General features: G+C 34.7%; 1 pseudogene; it reads right to left on the bottom strand.

Moving 5' to 3' along the window:
• Nucleotides 1-2,364: 2,364 nt before the first annotated feature.
• Nucleotides 2,365-23,690, bottom strand: part of LOC114025713 — a 34,851-nt pseudogene continuing 13,525 nt past the window's right edge.

The raw sequence follows: 23,690 nt of genomic DNA, 5'->3' as shown, positions 1-23,690 counted from the left end.
CAGTAAGTAGTCAAGAAGTTCATGAGGATGAGGTTTAATATCTTGAACCACAGTATATATTTGGAGAGTTAGGCTCCTTCCCCATCCTCCACCCAGGCCCCCAAAGGAAAAAAGAATTTGTAAAGAGATGAACCAATCAAGGACCCAATGTTTGGGCATTCCTTAAAAAATCTAAGGAAAGTTGTTTTTGTTGGGTGGTTGGTTTCAAGTTAGAGGATACTTGAACATACAGAAAAGAAAGAGAGAGGTAAGGGATAGTCAGTCAAGTAGCAATTAACAAGTATCTATTGTGTGTAGGGCCCTCTGCTAAGTGCTGGGGATACAAAGAAAGGTAAAACAAAACAAAAAAAAAGTCTTTATTCTCCTGTAGCTCTCAAGTCAAATGAGGGAGATAGTATGCAAAAACAAAAACAAAAACAGAAACAAAAAAAACATCGTATAATCAAGATATATACAATAGAAACTGAGAGTAATCTCAGAAGGAAGACACTAAAATTAAGGAGTAGTGTGAAAAGCTTCTTGCAGAAAGTGGTACCTTGCCTGGGACTTGAAAGAAACCTGGAAGGATAGGAATGATAGGACATGGAGATGAGCAGGGAGAGCATTCCAGGCTTGGGAGACACCAGTGAAAATACCCCCACCATGTGGCTTTGGGTAAATATCACTTATCTTAGTTTCACTGTAAAATGATGGGATTGAATAAGAAATCATCTCAGGTTCTTTCTAACCTTAAGCAATACAATTCAGTCATTAGGGGGCAGTAATATTACCTTTTTTCCCCCTCTCCTTAGATCCTGTTTCCTTGTTTCATCTTGGTGTAAGCATGGTACTCAGGTTTTTGAAGGATATGTTTATGGGACACAAGCTATTGAAAGGTGCTGCCAATTAGGAAAGGCTTTGCATGTAGGCAGAATTAAGGATGTTTGTAACTAAGAATAAATCTAATTAATAATAGTACAGTTAAACATTAGACAACTTCTTTTGCCAAAGCAAATTACAAAGTCAAACTACAAAAACAAGAAAGGACTGAAAACGGCATTGTTGCAGAGTATTAACACAGATTAATTACCTTTTTAAAAAGAAATCTATTTTTTAATATTGGCATGTTGTTATTGAAAAAGAAAACAATATCAGGAGAATTTTATTTAATCAGATCATGGTATAAATTTGATGTCCCCCCCAAACAAGGTAGATGTTTATCAATACCTCAATTCTATCATTAGTATAGGCAAAAAGTATAAAGAAAAGGAGGTTCAAAATGGTCCTTCTCAGCACCTTGTAAAATCTGATGGAAAAGCAGTTTTACAGTTCTGCCCTCTGATAATCATTTAAGATCAATTGAGTCCCAATAAGGACCAAAAACCTGAATTAATCTTTTCTCTCTGAATGAACTAAAAATGCCACTTCCTGTGTCAGCAATTACAGGACCAGATAAAACTGACCACCATTCTTCCTGTTTGTGATGACTAAGGATAGGATACCTGGGACCAGACACTCTCTGGAATAGTGGGACTTTTCTTATGTTGATATCCTATGGACATATGTTATATAGGGGAAACACAGATATCCTATATCTACAATTTTAATTGTTACTTTTGATGAGGTCTAGAGGTTTAGGGGTGCTATGACCCTGAGATCATGACATGCAGTCCCTGCCTGAATGAATTCAACCCAAATCTTCTTTCAGCCAGAGAAAAAGTTTATTAGAGATAAACCATATGGGGCCAGACTCTTAAGGAATCTGAACATGAGTGATGCCCGTAAAGATGAGCGGGCATGAGAAAGTCTCAGCATTTAAATGGGAACTAGTGTGGATCTCATATACACTCAAGTAATTTTGGGTGACCAGAGGAGGGGCTGGGAAGAGGAGCTGCATGACTGGGGGAGGAGTTTAAGAGAATGGGAGTGTCTGGATGGGGTCACCCAGGAATAGACTATGAAGGACTAGGCTTTTATGAGAGTAACAAAGAACTGGAAGGAAGAGGTTGATAAGATCAAAGGTGGGATCAAAGACTAAGCTTCTTCCTTAGGATTTCAAGAACAGGCTTCATAGAGAGATAGGGAAAGATCCGAATAAGAATAAGAGATAAGGAAAGGCCAGTTGAATGAAGTATAAGGGTTTTCTAGGGCCCATAGACAAATGGGAGCCAAATTCTTTCTGGAGGAAGGGGCAAAGGTCTCTGCTTGGAACCATACCCCATCATTTTTACATTCTCTTATTTTATTGTATTTACAACCTATTCAACTAAGAAACTTCCTTTCTCATGCTATATGTTTTTCTTTCTTAAAAGGGACCAAAAGTCAGTCTTCTTCAGTATTACACAGGTTATGACAATTTGTCTTTTTATTGAGCACCTTAACAAATTATGCCTTAACAGCAAATTTCCAAAGAGGGTACAAGCATTCCTCCCTCTGCTATTTTTTGGTCTTCAGACTTTCCTCATGCTTATTAAACCTGGGGGCATGACACAGGTCTTCTTGGGCAAAAGGTCCAGAGGCTTGTATTTCTTGTCCTTATAGGATTTCCGGAGATTCTCTTTCTGTGTCTGATTGACGACAGTCAGAACTCAGGCAATAGATTTTTGGATGACTCGCATCTTAGGAAGTTTGGATGCTGCTCCTCCAGTGACCTTGGCCATTCTCAATTGGGAAAATTCTACCTGTAAGTCATCTAACTGTTTGAGTAGCTCCTCCTTCTTCCTCCCATGAAGATCCCTGGTCTTGATTTTTGCCCTGATCTCAGAACAGCCACACTGCTACCGGCTCTGAGGGGAAAGATCCCATGCTATATGTTAAAAAACAAAAAACAAAAAAAAATATGGAGGCTATTTTTTTTTTTGAGTAACACAGATATCCTGAGTCAGGGTTTAAATGTCCTCCTAAAATTACTTGAGTCTCTCATAGTTAAAGCTCTGCCTCCATGTACATGTCACTAACTTAAGGGAATAAACAATATAAATTTACTTATCACCTAGCTTGTTGTCTCTTTAATCAACTTTCAGGTCAACAGTAACGTTGCCATGACTTCAGATGGAACTGAAGGAGAAAACAACACCCCACCCTGGCAATGTTAATGGCTCGGGCACCTCAGGATCAATTTTTTCCTGGATTCCTAACCTTGACAGGGTCAGGTAAGTTGTCCTATTTCCATCTTTCATGGACCTCCCATTAGTTTAGTTGAAGTCTGAAAAAAATTCTCTTTAAGCTAGCTCTGGGATTGGGGATCAAATCGAAGTTCAGAAACTCTGGCTACTGTATCATTTAGGTCCCCTCAGGGAAGGATTGATCTAGGATGGGTCAATCAGAAACTAAAATTAGAAAACTGGCAAACAAGACTGCCACAGAAACTAAAACTAGAAATCTGGCTAACAAGATCACCACCTCTTATATGTCAAGCCATTACAATCTGATGACCACAAATATTGCCAGCACTGATGTCAGTTAACTAAAGATAGCCTCAAATTATGTTAGCCACAATAGGGGTTCTTTTGACCAGTCAAAATTACTTTATCTTAAAACTAAATTGAATGTAAAGGCCAACAAAACATCTAGCCAGGAGGGGGGATGTTTTCATCATTGGGTTGCTGAGATGGCTGAGGGAGAAGGAAAGGCAGAAGAAGCCTCTTCCCTTAAGGCTCACAAAGCTGCTTCAGCGCTTTTTCCCAGGCTCCTGGTAATGCCTTTCCCCTTCCCCTTTCCCTTAAAAGCTATGGTCCTGACAGGGACTCAGATCCCTGAATGTAACTTCATTGGGACTTAGCCCTTTAAATGTACAACCTCAGGAGCATTTTGAGGAAGGCTCAAAAGATCCAGTTACACTATCTGGTCTTGAATCCTTGGAATAATAATAAATAGCCAATTCATGTTGGAGGTTTTCCAACAGGCCTCTAATTCCCTCTCTCTGTGTCATTAAGTGTGAGCTATATTTGTATGGTATTTGTCCTATCAATTTGTCTGTCAGTGTATGTCTCTGTGTCTGTGTCATGTGTGCTGTGCTATTACTTTGTAAGATATAAAATGCTGGCAACCAGAGACTTGGAAGTGCTGCAGCTAGGAAAATAAACAAACAAACCTGTAAGACTCTTTTCTTTGTGGATCCAGGCCTGGCCAGCCTGGAGTAACAGAGAAAAGTTAGATACACCTAAAAACATCTTAGCAGATTTTGGAGGTTTTGAGAGTAATCATTAAGAAATTGGGAAATTGATCATTTTAAGATTGCAAGAGAAAACTCCTGAGACTGGAGGTAATTCTGGGAGCTTACCCTCTTCTAAAACACCTCCTCCCAATCTTGATTCCTCGGCATTCCCTACTCCCTCCCCAGAGATAAGCATCTCAATATGAAGATTTAAAAGAGAAGAGAAAGCTGAAGAATTATAGGGAAAACTTCAATTAGCCTTCCCCATCGGCAAAAGGAGGGGAGGAGCAGAGAAGTGACCCTAAAGGCCACGTGCCCCTGGGCACCTTGCAGCCCACCACTCTAGGCAAGGCCTGGGAGTAACATCCAGATTCAAAACATTCTGCCCACCCTGCCCCAGCAGCTAGAAATGGCACCAGCCTCAGTAAATTCTGCAGCTGTGGGGAGAGGAGAGGTGGATGGGTCAAAACTATGATGAGATTCCCTAAGCCCTGCCACCAAGAATTAGCACCACCGGGAAGTCCCTGGCATCAGCCACCCAAACCCCTGGCAAGGACTGGCAATAGTATTATGAGGTGACAAGACAACTTCTGCTCTTGGTAAGCTCCATACTTCTCTGCTCCAGTTTTGGAATTTATGGAAAGTTATTTTATCTCTGTTTGTCCTGTTTCCCAATTTGTAAAGGGAAAAATAATAATGGTTGTTGTTATGGGATCAAAATGACATAATGATTGTAAAGTGCTAAACACAATGGCAGATGTTAGACAACATTATTATTATCTCCCTAATTTAAATGTAATTGTTCCATACTTAATAACTTTGGAATTTTTTTTAAATACCAAGAGTAATAAGATCAATGTCATCTGAAGTTTATTGTTTCTGTTATTACTGTATTTCTAAACTGTATTGTATTTCTAAAACTCTCTTAGTTTGTAAAATTTGAAAGACCATTGTAAGGTAGAAATGGTGCATATGAATTGGTCTTTTAAAATGATGTGATAAAAAATGAATTAATTTGAAAACTGTTAATATTTAATGAGGCATATTTGATTATAAGCAGGTAATAATAATACTGATATTTACTATGATAGCAGATTTTTCATTTGAAATCTTGACTATTATAAAAATATATGGTGGTTTAAAATTATAGTTTCAACATATTTTAATGATGACATTCTCTGTGCAAAGTGATCTAGAAGTGCATTCATCTAAATTGATAATGGATCATTTCAAAATTTATTACTATCATGGAAGTGATACCTGTTTGTACTGTGGGTCCTTTGGTACAAACACATTTTATTGTGAGCAACTTATTGATATGAAATGTTTTGGAATTAATTAGGTATTCTCCCATATATCAGAGCCTCGATTAGAAAAAAAAGTGTGAATTTATGGAAAATAATCTTTTCCTTTAAAGTGCTAAAAGTGTTGGGACTTAGAAATTAAAATGTTACCATGATTATGAATCCAGATTTGATTTGCTCATCCAACTAAATTAAGGTCACCTGATAGGAATTAATTGGTTCTGTTTCAAGTTTTAAATACATGATAATTGCTTCTAGTATGGTTATATTTCTGAATTTTCTTAATCTTGTAAACAAATTGTATCACTTATGCTGTTGAAAAAGCAATTTCTCTTAAAATCTAGAGATGTTACATCAAGAATTCTACCCAGCCGTCTCAAAATAGGGGTGAATGAATGGGTTAGAATAAACTTCCAAGTTTTGTCTATATCTAAGAGGAAGTTTCACCTAAAATTTTTATCAACTCTGTGTAAAAGTTTCCTGTGTTGTAGAATTCCTGAGTAAATGAGAATCCTTGAAAAATACATAGTGATGTGATTTTCAAGCCTGCTTCATATAAGGATATATTTATATACGTTAACTTGGATATTTATGCACTACCATATTCACTATGTGAGATTCCAGAATATAATAATTTTTCCTAATTTCTAAAGACATGCTTAAAAACAAAAAAATACTGAGTAAGTTTTTAAAGGTTTCATAATATTTGTTATTGTGATAAGGCTAATTTAATTGGGTATGTTCTTCATGCATTATAAAAACACGTTTTTCTCCATTACAAACACCTTTTGACTAAGGAACTTTGTGATACCTAGGAAATCTGTAATAACTAGGAATTTGACTTGTTATAATACTTTGGGAATTTATTTACGGTACCTAAGTATATCTTACATTAGTTTCAATAAATTCCAATTTTAAAGGTTTATTTTTACTTTAAGGTGGAAAAGAGAGATATCTATCATTTTTAAAGTTTCCAACTAATTTTCCTCTATAAAAGTTTAGTGATTATTCTTCTTAACATCAAGATAAATTTTAAAACTGTTTTTAAAGAAGGGAAATACTTTTAGAAGAAATGTTTTGAAAAAGATTCTTGTTTTGATTTTTTTTGAAGACCTACTAAATTTTCATTTTCAAGATAATTTGTTGCTAAATTATTGTAATGAGCTGTAAAGCAGAAGAGATCTTGCTGTTTTGATCTGAATCTGTAGTTATTTCATGATATATATCTACAAAACCTGAAGTGTCTCATTCTCCCAGACTGAGTATAATTGGAGAAGAATAAACAAGCTTGTGGACAAGTGCATAACATAAATCCATTAACTTGTGAGGTTAATCAGGAACCTCTTTGTTTTGTTTAAACTGGGCTAGGATTCCAGTACAGATAGTTATGTTAGTGAAGAGTGGTAACTTGTGAGCTCTTTTGTGTTAACTTAATGGGAAATCTAATATTGTTTTTAATCTGGAATTAGAACATGTGCAGAAATTTATGCAAACTGCTTAAGACTCACCTTAAGATGTTCTCATTGTTTAAAGGAATTATGAGAGCAGTAATATTTTTCTGTGATCAATATCGTATTGTTACCAATGTGAGATTAAACTCATATTAACTACTATGTGTGACTTTATGGGACAGCAAATAACTGTTGTTTTGAGCTTTGATTGCAGGGATAATTGAATGAGTTGTCATTTAGTCAACAGTAGGATGGCATGTACTGCAGGCTGAGAACTGCTAAAGGTGAATGTTTGTGTTGGGGAAGAGTTTTGAGGACAACTTTGGACACAGCCTAGGTAGTATCTACCTTACTCTATTTCCCAATTGTGCTACTTCCTTTCTGAAAAGGAAAATTCTCCACCTAATTAATCCTGAGCCCTGCTTTTAACATCAAATGACTTATATGATTGGCTATCAGATATGACTCATGCCTGAAATCAAACAGAACTAAGAAATTTCTTTCCTTCTGATATGCTATATGACATTATTCCTCTTTTCCTTTTATAACAAATTTCTGTAATCAAGAAGTTCTGTAAGTACAGTACTAAATTTGTTAAATAATAGATACTACAACATCTTTGAATTACTGTAATAGGATGCAAGTATGAATAGCTTACAATTTTAACTTACACTTATGGCCAAATAATAATAATATAGAGACAATATCCTCCTAAGGAGGAAATGATTAGACAAATAAGAAAAAGATGTAATGTGATAGATGTCTAATTAAAAAGGATAACAAATTTTGAGAAAAGGATTAGACTGATTGCTCTAAGAATTATATACAGATGTATATGATTGGTTTCCAAAATTTATCTATCATGGAAATCCAAGCTTTAAGCATGTTTTGGTAATAGGATCTCAAATTTAAATTTTTACATAAAAACTATGTAGGATAGTGGTAAAAGTAAGTGAAATTATTTCTCCTTTATTAAAGTATCTGTCTGATAATTTTAAAAGGCAGGAGAGCTCATTTTATGGTTGGACACTGTCCTAAGAATAAAATTGTGCAAGAAAGGATGTCTAGGGACCAGATAAATACATGAGACATGTGGGATTCAAAGGTACTGTTTAAAAAGACATTGGGAATAGGTTACTGGGATCCAAGGAACTTAATGTTAGTTAACATTGGTAATAATGATTGCATTGATTTGTGTGGTTCATTTGTAAGGTTTTCTTGGTTATCTTGGTGACATGTAAATCTCCCTTCTCAAAACTAGTCTATTGTGAGCACTCTAAGTAGTTTAATCTGTATCTGATTTGATATAATTATGCAATTGTGTGAATTATGAGAAAAACTTTGTTGTGTTGTTTAAACCTAACCCTGTGTGGCTGGGAAATTGAACCATCTCTATGTGCCTTTATCTAAGGACCTATGTTACATTATTTTCTATCAATTATCAACTCATATGTCTTCTAAGAGCCCCTGTCAGGTCCATCTGCCATACTTCTGGATATGGACTCCAGGATCATCTGAAAATACCAGTTCCAAGTAGACATCTCTTCCCACTCCCTGAGGAAGAGAAAGGCTTTTCCCATACCTTCTTTGATCTACAGGTGATGCCTTCAGCATACTTTTGACCAAAAGGAGGAAATGATAATCATTTAAGATCAATTGAGCTCCAATAAGGGCCAAAAACCTGAATTAATCTTTTCTATCTGAGTGAAATAACAATGCCCCTTCCTGTGTCAGCAACTATAGGATTAGATGAAACTGACCAGCATTCTTCCTGTTTGTGATGACTAAGGATAGGATACCTGGGACCAGACACTCTTTTGAATAGTAGGGCTTTTCTTATCTTGGTATCCTGTGGACATATGTTATGTAGGGGAAACACAGATATCTTGGATCTATAATTTCAATTGACACTTTGACATTTTCCTATTTTATTGTATTCACAACATATTCAATTAAGAAACTTCCTTTCCCATGCTATGTGTTAAAAAAAAAAAAAACATATGGAGGCTTTGTTTATTAATTAATTTATTTATTTATTTTGAGTTACACAGACATCCTGAGTCAGGGTTTAAATATCCTCCTAAAATTACTTGAGTCAGTCACAGTTAAAGCTCTGGCTCCATGTACATGTTGCTAACTTAAGGGAATAAACAATATGAATTTATTTATCACCTAACTTGCTGCCTCTTTAACCAACTTTCAGGTTGACACCTCTAACAAAAGAGGCCTCAGTCTCTGACTATTACTTTATATAGTCATGTTGATTTTTATGTAAAATGAGGAAAATATGTTTTAATAAAGGTCATACCTTTTATAAAGTCACTAGAGGTTTAATTCATTAAGGCAAAAAATGAAATATATTTTATGTTACACATAAAGTCTTTCATTTGCTTTGTTCAGGTTACGTGGCTGTTTGCATCTTCTGATTTCATGAATCCAGCCAAGTCCTAACCTTTCATACATTCCTTTAAAAGCACTTGTGGGATATAGAGTCTTTTTGTTGAAATCTAAAAATCTTTATGCAACTCCAATATATTGATTTTACAAGCTAAGAGTATTCATTGATTGTCTCTTGGGAATAAACCAATGTTATTGATTGAAATGGTTTTCTGATCATTATTTTTATTTTTAAGTTTGAAGTAGAATCAGGATGATACAGTGAACACTGAATTTTAAATGATTGGTGTGTATGGCTGTATACTATGACATACTACATAACAATGTTTTGTAAAATATTTTGCTGTAACTAGGCTTTGGACCTTGGGAGAAAGAACTCGATAAAATTAAATTATCTTAGAATCTTCTATACTCCTCCTTTCCCAAATTTAGGGTATAAAATATGGAAGATATAAGACCAATCAAAACATCTTCTTTGTGGCCCATAGAAAGCAGTGTGATAGAATTGAAAGAAGACTATATTAGGATTCAGGAGACCTGGTTTCTAGTGCTGACCCCTTCATTAACAAATTGTGCTTTTTTGTGTAAGACAATTATCCTTTCTGAGGTTGCTCCAATATACACATCTGTAGGATGAGAAGGCTGTACAAAAAAAGGTTTTAGATTCCTGCTAAATCAAGATTTATCCTTTGATGCCTTCTGAAGGTAACTTATGAGTCAAGACTTTCAATTTTATCAACTTTTCTAGTCAGACAAAACATATTTCTAAATGTACCTATAATGTTCAAAAGAACTTGTCCAAATGCACTTGTTGACTGAAAGTAGAAAGAATAATATTGAAACTAATTAGCATATACAATTTTAAAGGAAAAAGGTAGATTTTAATGAAATCCTTATGGAAGAAATTGAATTTCATTGTTAGGTTAGTATATGAAAATTTATATATTACTAGTAATTCTATTAGTAGAAAATGAGCTGGCTTTGGGAATAGAGGATCTACCAGTGCTCTAGAATACCACTGTGATTTCAGTAAAGTTTTTTATTTGTTTCTGGGTCTTAATTTTCTTATCTAAAAAGGGAGCCAATTGGAATAGTAAATCTCCAGGAACTCTTTAAGCACTAAATTCTCTAATTCTTTATCTGGAAAGGGACAAGAGGTTATCTGATATTTTTTAGCCAGAAAAATCTAAGTTCAAATCTGGCCTCAGTCACTTACAAGCTATATCACTGAGAAAATATTGAATAGTGTATTATCAATTGCATAAAAGTTATGTACAACAAAATTCAAACACTAAGGAATTATGTTCCCACTCCCTCTATTTCACAAGTTTGTTTTGAGTCTTTGATGTTGGTAAAATGTCAAGCCTATATTTAAGGAGATTTTGGTTTCCGTAGAGGACAGTAAACAGAAGAATCTGATAACAATCAAGCTTTCTTAATCAATGAAAAAAGCCACACAAAAATATTTTCAAAGAATTTCAGACTACATACCTATTAATTATCTTACATGTGGACTATACTTAAGTATTTCTTCATTAAGCAGAAGGTCAACAAATCAATTTTCTGAGAACATTTGAGTGGGAAAGCAGGTAGAATGAAGTACAGAGATTATATATTCATATTGGACTGCAAATTCCTGAATTTGTCACTTAAGTTGAGGTCTATCAGTGGTTTTTTATTAATAAATTTATTTATTTTTAGTTTTCAACATTTACTTCCACAAGATTTTCAGTTTCATATTTTCACCCCATCTCACCCCTCCCCCCCACCCCAAGATGGTATGCATTTTGAATACCCCTTCCCCTAGTCTACCTTCCCTTCTATCCCCCCCCTTCTCTTATCCCCTTCCCCTTCTATTTTCCTGTAGGGCAGGATAGATTTCTATACCCCATTTCCTGTATTTCTTATTTCCCAGTTGTATGTGAAAACATTTTTTTTAAACATGTGTTTTTAAAACTTGGGTTCCAAATTTTCTCCCTTCCTTCCTCCCCACCCACCCTTCATTGAAAAGGCAAGCTACTCAATATAGGTTATACATGTGCAGTTATGCAAAACACTTCCATAGTAGACATGCTTTGAAAAACTAACTCTATTTCCCTTAATTCTATCCTGCCCCCCTTTTATTCTATTCTTTCTTTTGACTCTGTCCCTCCTCAGAAGTATGTGCTGAATTTATGCTTAACAAGGGAGGGGGGTGAGGAGGATGGGGATGCCCACCATTAAATTTTTGTTAGGTTATTCAAGGAAAAACTAATAAAATACAAAATGTTGCTTAAAACATAATAAGACATTATGGTGCAATAGAAAAAAATGTAATGAGACAGTTGACATTAAAAAAAAAGGTTTTGGTGCCATTTAAAATACTGTAATCCATAAACTCACAAAATTCTGAGGACATTCTTTGTGTTTCAAACAAGGTCTTCCAACCAATCATTTATAGAAGATAATGCTAAAAACATGTACAGAATAATAAGCCCTGGAAGAGATTCCTTTGCTATATTGGACTCAATATAAAAGACATTATCATCAAGGTGTATCCTGACCTCAAGTATAAAGAATTAATCTCTTCCATAACTGGTCATTTGGTGGTGGGTGATGGAGATCAGAGATCAGGGAGGGTGTTTCATTATGTGATTTTTCACTTTTCAACTGAATGTTGTGGAGGCAGACAAATCCAGTTTATTTGTTATTTATATTTTAATTCAGCATTTATTTAATGTTCTTTTCTAGTGTGTACATGCTGCTAGGCACTATGAGACATATAAAAGTAGGAGCTTATACTTTAGTAGGGAAGTTAAAGCTTGCACAGATACAATTTAAACAAATATGATTGTAATAAGAGCTGACATGAAAAATAATGCTATTAGAATGATTCTGAGAATAATTTTAGATAATTTGGAAAACATATCCACCTATCTCAGTATAAGAAATTATAAGGATTTGCATAACTAGTGGTTTCAGCTGCTATGTTATGGTAGAAAGACTACCTTTAGCATTAGAAAACATAGTATAATTTTGCTTTCTGCTTTCTTCAGTTGGGTAATTTTGGTTGCATTGTCTTTCCTCTCAGAGATCCAGTTTCCTGTGTCATGAAATAAGAGCAGCCTGGGGCATGCTATTAAATGTTTAACCAGCTTTCTGAAGGAAAAAAAAAAGAAATAACTCACACAATACATTTTTAGGTTTCAATTTTTCATTATAAACATTTCTCCATTTGTTGAGTCTAGAACCAACAAAAATAATTAATCAAGCTTTTATTTATACTTCTTGTTAATTTCCAAAGTATAAATGCTCACACTGAAATTTAACAATTTTTTTCATCCATTTACTCCATACACATCTACTCTGTGTCAGATATAAACTGACTCAAACATACTCCTCCAACTCTGAAGCTACATATACAAATTCCCACATTCACTTATGAATCCCCAAAACATTGGTACATGTCCTACTATCGGGTCTAGGGATTCTAGATACCCCAGAAAGGCAGTGGAGTTTCTCTCTAATGTAATCTGCTGGAGAACACATTCTGGTGTGTTTGCCTCAATATTAACTGTCAAGTTACAGTTCCTGTCTTCTATGCATCATTGATTGACCCTCTGTTTAGAGCCTCAATGTTGTCCTAGGAGTAAGTGAGAAAAATGTAAATGTAAAAGGATGTTCCCAAATTTAATGTATTATATAAATGTGCAATATTAATATTGTAATTGTGAGAAGTCGTGATATGGTAGCTTAGATTCAGTAAGTCTGTTATACCACTGGGCTGACCACGAATAATTAACCAATTAATGTTAATTAGCTTTTGAAAAGGGATATTAACTGAGGAGATATATCAAGAAGCATAGTACAAACCTATCTTTGCCTAATAACAGGAAAAAACAAATGTAAAGAATAAGACAAACAGAGATAATCCACTCATGACAACGTATCACACCTTGTGTGGAGATAAATTTCTGGAAGCAGAAGGCCACTGCTTCCCATGCTTCACTTTCTCTTCCCCACTTAGGCAGGTAAGTCATGCAGTGGACCAAGTGGTAGACCTCAAATCATGAAGGGCTGAGTTCAAATCTAGCCTCAGTCACTTACTAGCTATGTGACTATATGCAGGTTAATTTAACTTCTGCCTGGCTCAGTTTGTTTATGCATAAAATGAGGATAATAGTAGAATCTATCTATCAGAAAAAAAGAGTTAATATTAGTAAAGTTTTTTGGAAACCTTCAAAAACAGCATACAGGCTAGCTGCTATTATTGTTATTATCATTATTATTATTGTTGTTATTGTTGTTGTTGTTATTGTTATCATCATTATTGTTATTAATGGTCAGTCATTTTAGTAATGTCTGACTCTTTGCCACCCCATTTGTGGTTTTCTTGGCAAGTATATTGAAATGGTTTGCCAATTCCTTTTCCAGCTCATTTCACAAATAAGGCACCAAGGCAAACAGGCTTAGGTGATGCCTGTGGTCACACAGATAATAAGTATCTGAGGCTAGATTTCAATTCAAGAAGATAGTCTTCCTAATGTTAGGCCCAGCATTCTATCCACTGTGCCACCTAAATACACTCAATTTTTTTTATTAATTTATTTATATTTATCAACAATCACTTTTACAAGCTTTTGAGTTTTAAATATTTCTCATCTTCCCTTCACACCTCCCTCCCTAAGACATCATGCAATCTGATATAGGCTATACATATATATTCCTTTTAAATATATTTTCACATTAGTGATGTTGTAAGGAACAATTAGAACCAATAGGAGGAACCACAAGAAAGAGAAAACAAAACAAAATAAAACAGAAGAAAAAAGAGCAAATAGTATGCTTTGATCTGCATTCGAGCTCCATAGTTCTTTCTTTGTATGTGGATAGCATTTTCCATCATGAGAACTTTGGAGATTTCTTAGATCCTTGCATGGCTGAAAAGGGCTACTTCTATCAACATTAGTCACGGCACAAAAGGGCTGTTAGTGTATACAAAGTTCTCCTGGTTATGCTCACTCAACTCAGCCTCAGTCCAGACTAGTCTTTCCAGTTTTTTCTGAAATCTGCTTGCTCATCATTTCTTATAGCACGATAGTATTCTATTACATTCATATACCACAACTTGTTCAGTCATTGCCCAATTGATGGGCATCCTCTCAATTTCCAATTCTTTGCCACCACAAAAAGAACTGCTATGAATATTTTTTGTACGTGTGGGTCCTTTTCCCATTTGTATGATCTCTTTGGGATACAGCCCTAGATCAAAGGGCATGCTAGATCAAAGGGCATGCACATTTTTATAGCCCTTTGGGCATAGTTCTAAATTGCTCTCCAAAATGGTTGAATCATTTCACAACTCCACCAGCAATGCATTAGTGTTCCAATTTTCCCACATCTTCTACAGGATTTATCATTTTTGTGTTTTTTCATGTTGGTCAATCTGATAGGTGTGATGTGGTACCTCAGAATTGTTTTGATTTACATTTCTCTAACCAATAGTGATTTAGAGCATTTTTTCATATGACTATAGATAGCTTTAATTTCTTCATCTGAGGCCTGCCTATTCATATCCTTTGACCATTTATCAATTGGGGAATGACTTGAATTCTTGTAAATTTGACTTAATTCTCTATATATTTTAGGAATGAGGCCCTTATCAGAGAGATTGGTTGTAAAATTTTTTCCCCCAATTTTCTGCTTTCCTTCTAATCTTGGTGGCATTGACTTTATGCAAAGACTTTTCAATTTAATGTAATCAAAGTTATCCATTTTGCATTTACTAATGTTCTCTATCTCCTGTTAGTCATGAATTCTTCTGTTCTCCATAAATCTGAGAAGTGAACTATTCCTTGCTCTCTCACAGTTCGCTTATAGTATCAGTCTTTATATCTAAATCGTGAACCCATTATGACTTTAATTTGGTATACAGTGTGAGATTTTGGTCTATGCCTAGTTTCTGCCATATTCTTTTCCAGATTTCCCATTAGTTTTTGTCAAAGAGTGAGTTCTTATCCCAAAAGCTGGGGTCTTTGGGTTTATCAAATAGTAGATTACTATAGTCATTGACTACTGTTTCTTTTATACCTAACCTATTCCACTGATCCATCACTTTATTTTTAGCCAGTACCAAATAGTTCTGAGGATTGCTTCTTTATAATACAATTTAAGATCCAGAACAGCTAGGCCACCTTCCCCTGCATTTCTTTTCATTAGTTCCCTTGATATTCTAGACCTTTTGTTATTCCAAATGAAATTTATTATTTTTTCTAGCTCTACAAAACAATTTTTGGTAGTTTGATTGGTATGGCAATGAACAACTAAATTAACTTAGGCAGAATTGTCATTTTATTATATTAGCTTAGCCTACCCATGAGCAACTGATTTTTTTTCCAATTATTGAGATCTGAATTTATTTGTGTGAAAAGTGTTTCATAATTGCGTTCATGTAGTTCCTGGGTTTGTTTTGGTAGGAAGACTCCTAAATATTTTATAATGTCTACAGTGACTTTAAATGAAATTTCTTTTTTTATCTCTTGCTGCTGAGCTTTGTAGGTAATATATAGAAATGCTGATGATTTATGTGGGTTTATTTTATAGCTTGCAACTTTGCTAAAGCTGTTTATTATTTCAAGTAGTTATTTATTTGATTCTCTAGGATTTGCTTAGTATATCATTGTATCATCTGCAAATAGTGATAGCTTTGTTTCTTCTTTGCCTATTCTAATACCTTCAATTTCTTTTTTTCTCTCATTGCTAAAGCTAATGTTTCCAGTATGATATTGAACAACAGTGGTGATAATGGACATCCTTGCTTCAAATCTGATCTCACTGGAAATGCTCCTAGCTTGTCCCCATTACATATGAGGCTTGCTGAAGGTTTTAGGTACATGCTACTTATTATTTTAAGGAAGACTCTATTTATTCCTAGGCTCTCTAGTGTTTTTAAAAGGAATGGATGTTGTATTTTGTCAAAAACTTTTTCCACATTTATTGAGGTGATCATGTGGTTTCAATTAATTTTGTTGTTGATCTGATCAATTATGCTGACACTTTTCCTAATATTGAACCAGTCCTGTATTTCTGGTATAAATCCTACTTCGCTGTAGTGTATTATTTTTGTGATAATTTCCTGTAATATCTTTGCTAATATTTTATTTAAAATTTTTTTTGCATCTAAATTCATTAGGGATTGGACTATAATTTTCTTTCTCTGTTTTGATTCTTCCTGGTTTAGGTATCAGCACCATATTTCTATCATAAAAAGAATTTGGTAAGACTCCTTTGCCTATTTTCCCAAATAGTTTATATTGTAGTGGAATTAACTGTTCTTGAAATGTTGGATAGAATTCACTTATAAACTCACCTGGCAATGGAGATTTCTTCCTAAGAAATTCATTGAGGGCTTGTTCAATTTATTTTTCTGAGATAGGGTTATTTAAGTATTTCACTTCCTCTGCTGTTAATCTGGGCAATTTATATTTTTTTTGTAAATATTCATCCATTTCACTAAGATTGTCAAATTTATTGGCATGCAGTTGGGCAAAATAGTTCCTAATTATTAATTTAATTTCCTCTTCCTTGGTGGTGGATTCACTCTTTTCATTTTTGATATTGGTGATTTGATTTCCTTCTTTCTTTTTTTTAAATTAAATTAACCAAAGATTTATCTATTTTATTGTTTTCCCCATAAAACCAGCTCTTAGTTTTATTTACTAGTTCAATAGTTTTCTTAATTTCAGTTTTCTTAGTTTCTCCTTTGGTTTTCAGTATGTCTAATTTGGTGTTTAATTGAGAATTTTTAATTTGTTCTTTTTTTAGTTTTTTTTTTTTAGTTGTATGCCCAATTCATTGATATCCTTATTCTTTTTTATTCATGTAAGCATTTAGAGATATAAAACTTCCCCAAAAAACTGCTTTCTCTTCATTGCACAAGTTTTGGTATGCTGTCTCATTGCCATTCTCTTGAATGAAGTTATTAATTGTTTCTATGATTTGTTGTTTGACCAATTCATTTTGTAGGATTAGATTATTTAGTTTCCAATTATTTTTTAGTCTATCTTTCTGTGGCCCTTTATTCCATATACACGTATATATACCTATATCTATATCTATATCTCTCTCTATATGTGTGTGTATGTGTACATGTATATACATATGCATATATGCATATATGTGTATATGTATATAAGTATATATGTGTATATATGTGTATGTATATATGTGTATATATGTATATGTATATGTGTGTATATATACATATGTGTGTGTATATACATATACATACATACATATATATATATTCGTATATATATATACATATATAATCATGATCTTAAAAGGATGCATTTAATTTTTCTGCTTTTCTGCTTTGGATTTTGAAGTTTTTATGCCCTAGTACACAGTTAATTTTTGTGTATGTGCTATGTACCTCTGAGAAAAAAAAATACATTCCTTTATATCCCCAATCAATTTCCTCCCAAAGTGTACCATACCTAACTTTTCTAAAATTCTATTAACCTCCTTAACTTCTTTTTTGTTTATTTTGTGGTTAGATTTATCTAGTTCACAGAGAGGGAGTTTGAGGTCCCCCACTAGTATAGTTTTGGTGTCTATTTCTTCCTGTAACTCCCTGAACTTCTCCTCTCAGAATTTGGATGCTGTACCATTTGGTGCATATATGTTTAGTAATGATACAGCTTCATTGTCTATGGTACCTTTTAGCAGGATGTAATTTCCTTCCTTATGTCTTTTGATAAGATCTACTTTTGCTTTTGCTTTTGCTTTGTCTGAGATCAGGACTGCCACCCCTGTTTTTTTACTTCAGCTGAAGCATAATATGTTCTGCTCCAGCCTTGTACCTTTACCCTATGTGTGTCACTCCTTTTCAAATGTGTTTCCTGTAAACAACATGTTGTAAGATTATGGTTTTTTAATCTATTCTGCTATCTGCTTCCCTTTTATGGGAGAATTCATCCTATTTACACTCACAGTTATGATTACTATCTGTGTCTTTCTTTCCACAATAGTTCTCCCATTTATGCTTTTCTTTGTCCTTTCTCCCTTTCCCTTCTCACTAGTGTTTTGCTTTTGACCACCGCCTCCCTCATTTCTGCCTCCCTTCTATTAGCCCCTTCCCTTTTCTTTCCCCTTTTCCTTCCTACTGTCTATAGGGAAAGTTAGATTTTTGTACCTAACAGATTATGTTACTCCCTTCTTGAGCCAAATCTGATGAGAGTGAGGTTCAAACAATGCTCATCTCCCTCCCTTCTTTCTCTCCACTATAATGGGTTTTTGTGACTTTTCACGTAATTTAATTTATCCTTGTCTGCCTCTTTTCATGTTCTCTCAATGTATTTTCTTAGTTAGATCAGATTAATGTGCTTACTTAGATACATTTAACCCACTTTATTAGATTTTTTTAATCATTACCTCAAAGTCAACTTATACCCATCCCCTGTATATATACTCCTTTAAAGTGGTATAATAAAAATACAGTTCTCAAGAGTTACAAGTGTCATCTTGTGTTGTAGGGATGTAAACTGTTTGCCCTTATTGATGACATGTTGTTTGTTGTGTTTTTTTTTTCTGTCCCATTTACCTTTTTATGTCTCTCTTGAGTTTTGTATTTGAAGATTAAATTTTTTGTTTAGCTCTGATCTTTTTATCAGGAAGGTTTGGAAGTCCCCTATTTTATTAAATGTCCATCTCCTCCCCTGAAGGATTATGCTCATTTTTGCTGGGTATTTGTTCCTTGGCTGTAATCCAAACTTGTTTGCCTTATGGAATATTGTATTCCATGCCTTGCGATCTTTTAATGTAGAAGTTGAAAGTTCCTATGTAATGCTGACTGTGGTTCCATGATATTTAAATTTCATTTTTCTGGCTGCTTGAAGTATTTTCCCTTTGACTTGGTAATTTTGGAGTTCGGCTACTATATTCTTTGGCATTTTCAATTTGGGATCCCTTTCAGGAAGAAATAGGCAGAATCTTCCCGTGGCTATTTTACCCTCTGGTTCTAGGACTTCAGGGCAGTTTTCCTTGATGATTTCCAGAAAGATGCTGTCCAAGCTCTTTTTCATCATGGTTCTCAGATAATCCAATAATTTTTTAAATTGTCTCTCCTATATCTATTTTCCGGGTCAGTTGTTTTACCAATGAGATTTCGTAGGTTTTCATCTATTTTTTTCATTCTTTTGTTTCTTTTTGACTGATTCTTGCTCTCTCATAGAGTCAATAGCTTCCATTTGCCCAATTTCAATTTTTAACAAATTATTTTCTTTTATTAGATTTCATACCTCCTTTTCTACTTTGCCCATTTTATGTTTTAAAGAGTTCTCTTCAGTGAGTTTTTGCATCTCCTTTTCCATTTGCCCAATTCTGCTTTTTAAGGAGTTGTTTTCTTCAGTGTACTTTTTTTCCATTTGACCAATTGTATTTTTTAATGACTTGTTTTCTGCAGTTAACTTTCATCCTTCCTTTTTTAAGGTATTGATTGTCTCTTGCATACCTCTCATTTCTTTTCTCAATTTTTCTTCTACCTCTTTTAAAATCTTTCTTGAGCTTTTCCAAGACAGCTTTTTTGGCCTCAGACCAGTTTATATTCCCTTTTGAGGTTGCAGATGTGGAGTTGTTGTCAATGTCGTCTTCTTTAGAATTTCTGCCTTGATTTTCACTATTTCCATGAAAAGAATCTATGGTATATTTCTTTTTGCTCATGGTATTTGCTTATTTCCTGGCCTTTAAAAACAATTGAGCTATCCTGCTGGGGAGCAGGGGCCACTGACCCAAGCTTCTTGTGCTGGGAGCCTGGGGTCTGTTCACTGGTTTTGTGTGCTAGGGCCTCCAATACTGGCAGTTGGAGGCTGTAGGGTTCTGACAGTTTACCTGTTGGTGGGCTGGAATCAGCAACCCTGGAACTCTAAGGGTTGTATTGGATAGTCTGGCCCCTGGAGGTAGCCTGCTTTTTTCTTTCTTTCCTTTTATTTTCTTTGACTCCTTTCAGATGGATTTTTCCCTGCTATGGGATGTTTCTTCACCTGGGGCTTTCCCCCTTGGAGCACCTCCCAGAGTTTTTCTGAGGCACTGGGAGACTTGACTGCTGTAAAACACCAAGGCATGTGGTGATTTTCGAAGCTGGTTTCCACTGGTTCCCCTGCCTGTACTGAGGTACTTGGAGGTCCTGGTGTTGGTGTTTGCCTGCTCCACCACGTGGGGTTCAGGATCTTCCCTTGGTATGCCAAGGTGGGGCTTTCTACTAGCTTGATAGGACACCTCCCATTCTGTACTGCTCCCATTTCCCCAGGGCAAGAGGGGCCTTTCCCATTAACCCTTCAAGCTACCTGGGCTATTGGACTGTTGCACTCCATGTTTCTTCTGGTTTAGTTGCTCTAGGGTTTTCCTGGGGCAATATTTTCTGGGCTTTCAGAAGTCAATAAGGGACAATAAGAGCAATTTACTTCTTATTTTGCCATCTTGGCTCCCAGAAGTGGAACTCCTTACACATTATTATTAAGGCAGACTATAGGTAAGGTAGATACCATCCCCAATTATTATTATTATATTATAATTTTTAAAGTATTATTCATGACCAGAAGGGAAACTGATAGAAAGACAGATAGGGATAGGGACACAGAGACAGAAATAGTGAGAGAGCATGAGAGAGAGAGAGAGAAAGAGAGAGAGAGAGAGAGCCAATCAGAGCCAGACAGAGATATACAAAGTTAGAGACATTGTCCTATTGGCTGGTCAATGTTTTTTAAATGTACACTAATTCAGTAACCAACCAAAATTCAAATTTGTCACCAAATATTAAATAGACAGGAAACAGTTGCAATACACCTATGATTTTTCTGAAGTCTACTTCAATGATGTCATCTAGTGGAGCCCAATGAAAATGCTTATAAATATTTTTTTCCTCATCATCCAGTCCTCCTGTTTTACTGGAATGAATGTAAAATACTGTCTAAAATACAGTGTAAAATATTATTTATATTACTTATGTCACAGAACTGTTCTGGTATTAAATGGGAAAAATGTAAATGGAAAAGGATATTCCAAAATTCAATGCACCATATGAATGTGCAATACTATTCCTGTAATAGTAAGCATGTGATATGGTAGAATTAGTGAAGAACTTAGATTCAGAACACCTGGATTAAAATCCTCACTGTTACACCACCAAGTTGACTTTAAGTAATTCATTTGACTTCAGATTCTCATTTTCTATATCTGCAAAATGGGTTAATATTCACCCTACATTGCCTGCCTTATACCTTTGTTGTGAAGCAAGTACTTTGTAATACTTAATATATAAAAGTAAGTGAATATTACTCAGTATTGTTGAGGGAAAGATTTTGTTATCTGGGTGTGTTAAGAGCAATATCACCAAGTGTTTCTAGTTTTTCCTCAATCCCTGCTATGTAGTTTGGGCTAGCTTATTCTAAGTCCCTACCTCACAGCTGGCCAAGATAGATTGTCCTTTAAAAATATTGAAATTTGGGGTAGCTAGATGGTGCAGTGGATAGAGCAGCAGCCCTGGAGTCAAGAGGACCTGAGTTCAAATCTGGCCTCACACACATAACCCTTACTAGCTGTGTGACTCTGGGCAAGTCACTTAACCCCAATTGCCTCACCAAAAAAAAAAACCAAAAAAAATATTGAAAGTATCTCTGAGATCTAATTCACTTAAAGAACTAACTAAAGGTCAAACCACAGCCACTGGTTTCTGGTAGCTTAACAAATACACTAGACTTGAAGTCAAGAGCTTCTTCCCTGACAACAGCATGCCAATATTCCAAAGATTAACATGCTGCGCATCCAATGGGATCAGTGGTGTATTCTTGCTGAATATACTTCTGATTCTCTGAGTAAACTTCCTTTACTTATACGGAAGTGTGTATTATATGGTTTCACATATATAAGTGTGCCAAATGTTGACCTTTACTAGTGTGAGATTGGAAGGCAGGGAAGAAGACAGCTCAGGTTTCAAAATGTAACAAAAAATAAATAAATGTTTTTTTAAAAAAAATAAATATTGTATGTCCAATGAATATCTCATTTCCTTTTAATCCTGAACCTGAACCACTGGGTCAGATAGGTCTAAAATAAGGGGTTTCTAAACTTTATGTAAAAATGTCCTATTAAAAAGATGCTGCATGCCCCATTACCCCACACTTTTTAATTAAAATATCTTCATAGAAAAAAAGCTTAAATTTTATTTAAACAAAATTAAAACTTCCTGAACATATTTATAATGCCTAACAAATACTAACATAACATAAAACTATGTGATACATATGTCCACTAATGAAAATAGGTAATATTTATTGTTGTCTCTTGTTGTCACTATAATGTGATATCTTGTTTTCAGTGATGCTCCCAAAGTTTTGTCCTTGGCTGTAACAATACTAATAATTATTTTTCAAGCACTAATAGAGATTGTTTGATAATAGAACTAGAGTTTTGAGAGACTTCATAGTTTACCTTGTTCAACACCTTATTTTACAACCAAAAGAAACTGATAACCAGGGAGGTTACATTGCTTGCCTGAAATCACTCTGATATTGTGGCAAGCATTGTAGATGGTATTTTATCCCAGTTCTCTGACTCCAAGTCAGTGTTCTTAACGGCTACATATACAGACTTAGTTCAGACAAGTAAAGTGTCATTGATGATAGTAAAATGTGTATTATTTTCTCTGATAAACCAGAAAACTTTATATTCCAAAGTTCAAATAGGATTTATTCTTTTAGCTCAAGCATCCACTGAAGCATTTTGACATAAGAAAGTCAGTGTGTTTAATATAATATATAAATGCCTTATACACCTAGTAGTGGGTCAAGGGATATGCACACTTTTATAGCTCTTTGGGCATGTTTCCAAATTGCTCTCAAATATGACTAAATCAGTTCACAGCTCCCCCAAGAGTACATTAGTGTCTTAATTTTCTGACATCATATCAAACAGTTGTCATTTTCTTTTTCTGTCATATTAACCAATGTGATAGTTGCAGAGTGGTTGACAGCTCAGAATTGTTTTAATTTGCATTGTTCTTACCAATAGCGATTTAGAGCATTTTTTCTTGTGACTAGAAATAGCTTTTATTACCTCATCTGAAAATTACCTGTTCTTATCCTTTGATCATTTATCAATTCGACAATGACTTGTGTTCTTATAAATTTGACTCATTTCTCTATATATTTGAGAAATATTCTTGTGAATTTCTGAGGTGTAAATGCTCACAATATAATGTAGAGCATTAGCTGGCTCCAGCTCGTGATTGCCCTATACCTTCAAATCTTAATCTTCCTTTGATCATGCTCTCCTTGTGTCTCATAAATCTTTGCTCTCTTGTTGAAAATGAAATAAAAACCCAGTTTATCTTATGTCTCCTCATTTATATTTCTTCCATCTTTTCAT

The sequence above is a fragment of the Vombatus ursinus genome, unplaced genomic scaffold, assembly GCF_900497805.2.
Source record: "Vombatus ursinus unplaced genomic scaffold, bare-nosed wombat genome assembly UNPS02014832.1, whole genome shotgun sequence".
Classification (NCBI taxonomy): Eukaryota; Metazoa; Chordata; class Mammalia; order Diprotodontia; family Vombatidae; genus Vombatus; species Vombatus ursinus.
Note: the sequence above shows the minus strand (reverse complement) of the source record. Positions and strands in the feature narration are given on the sequence as shown.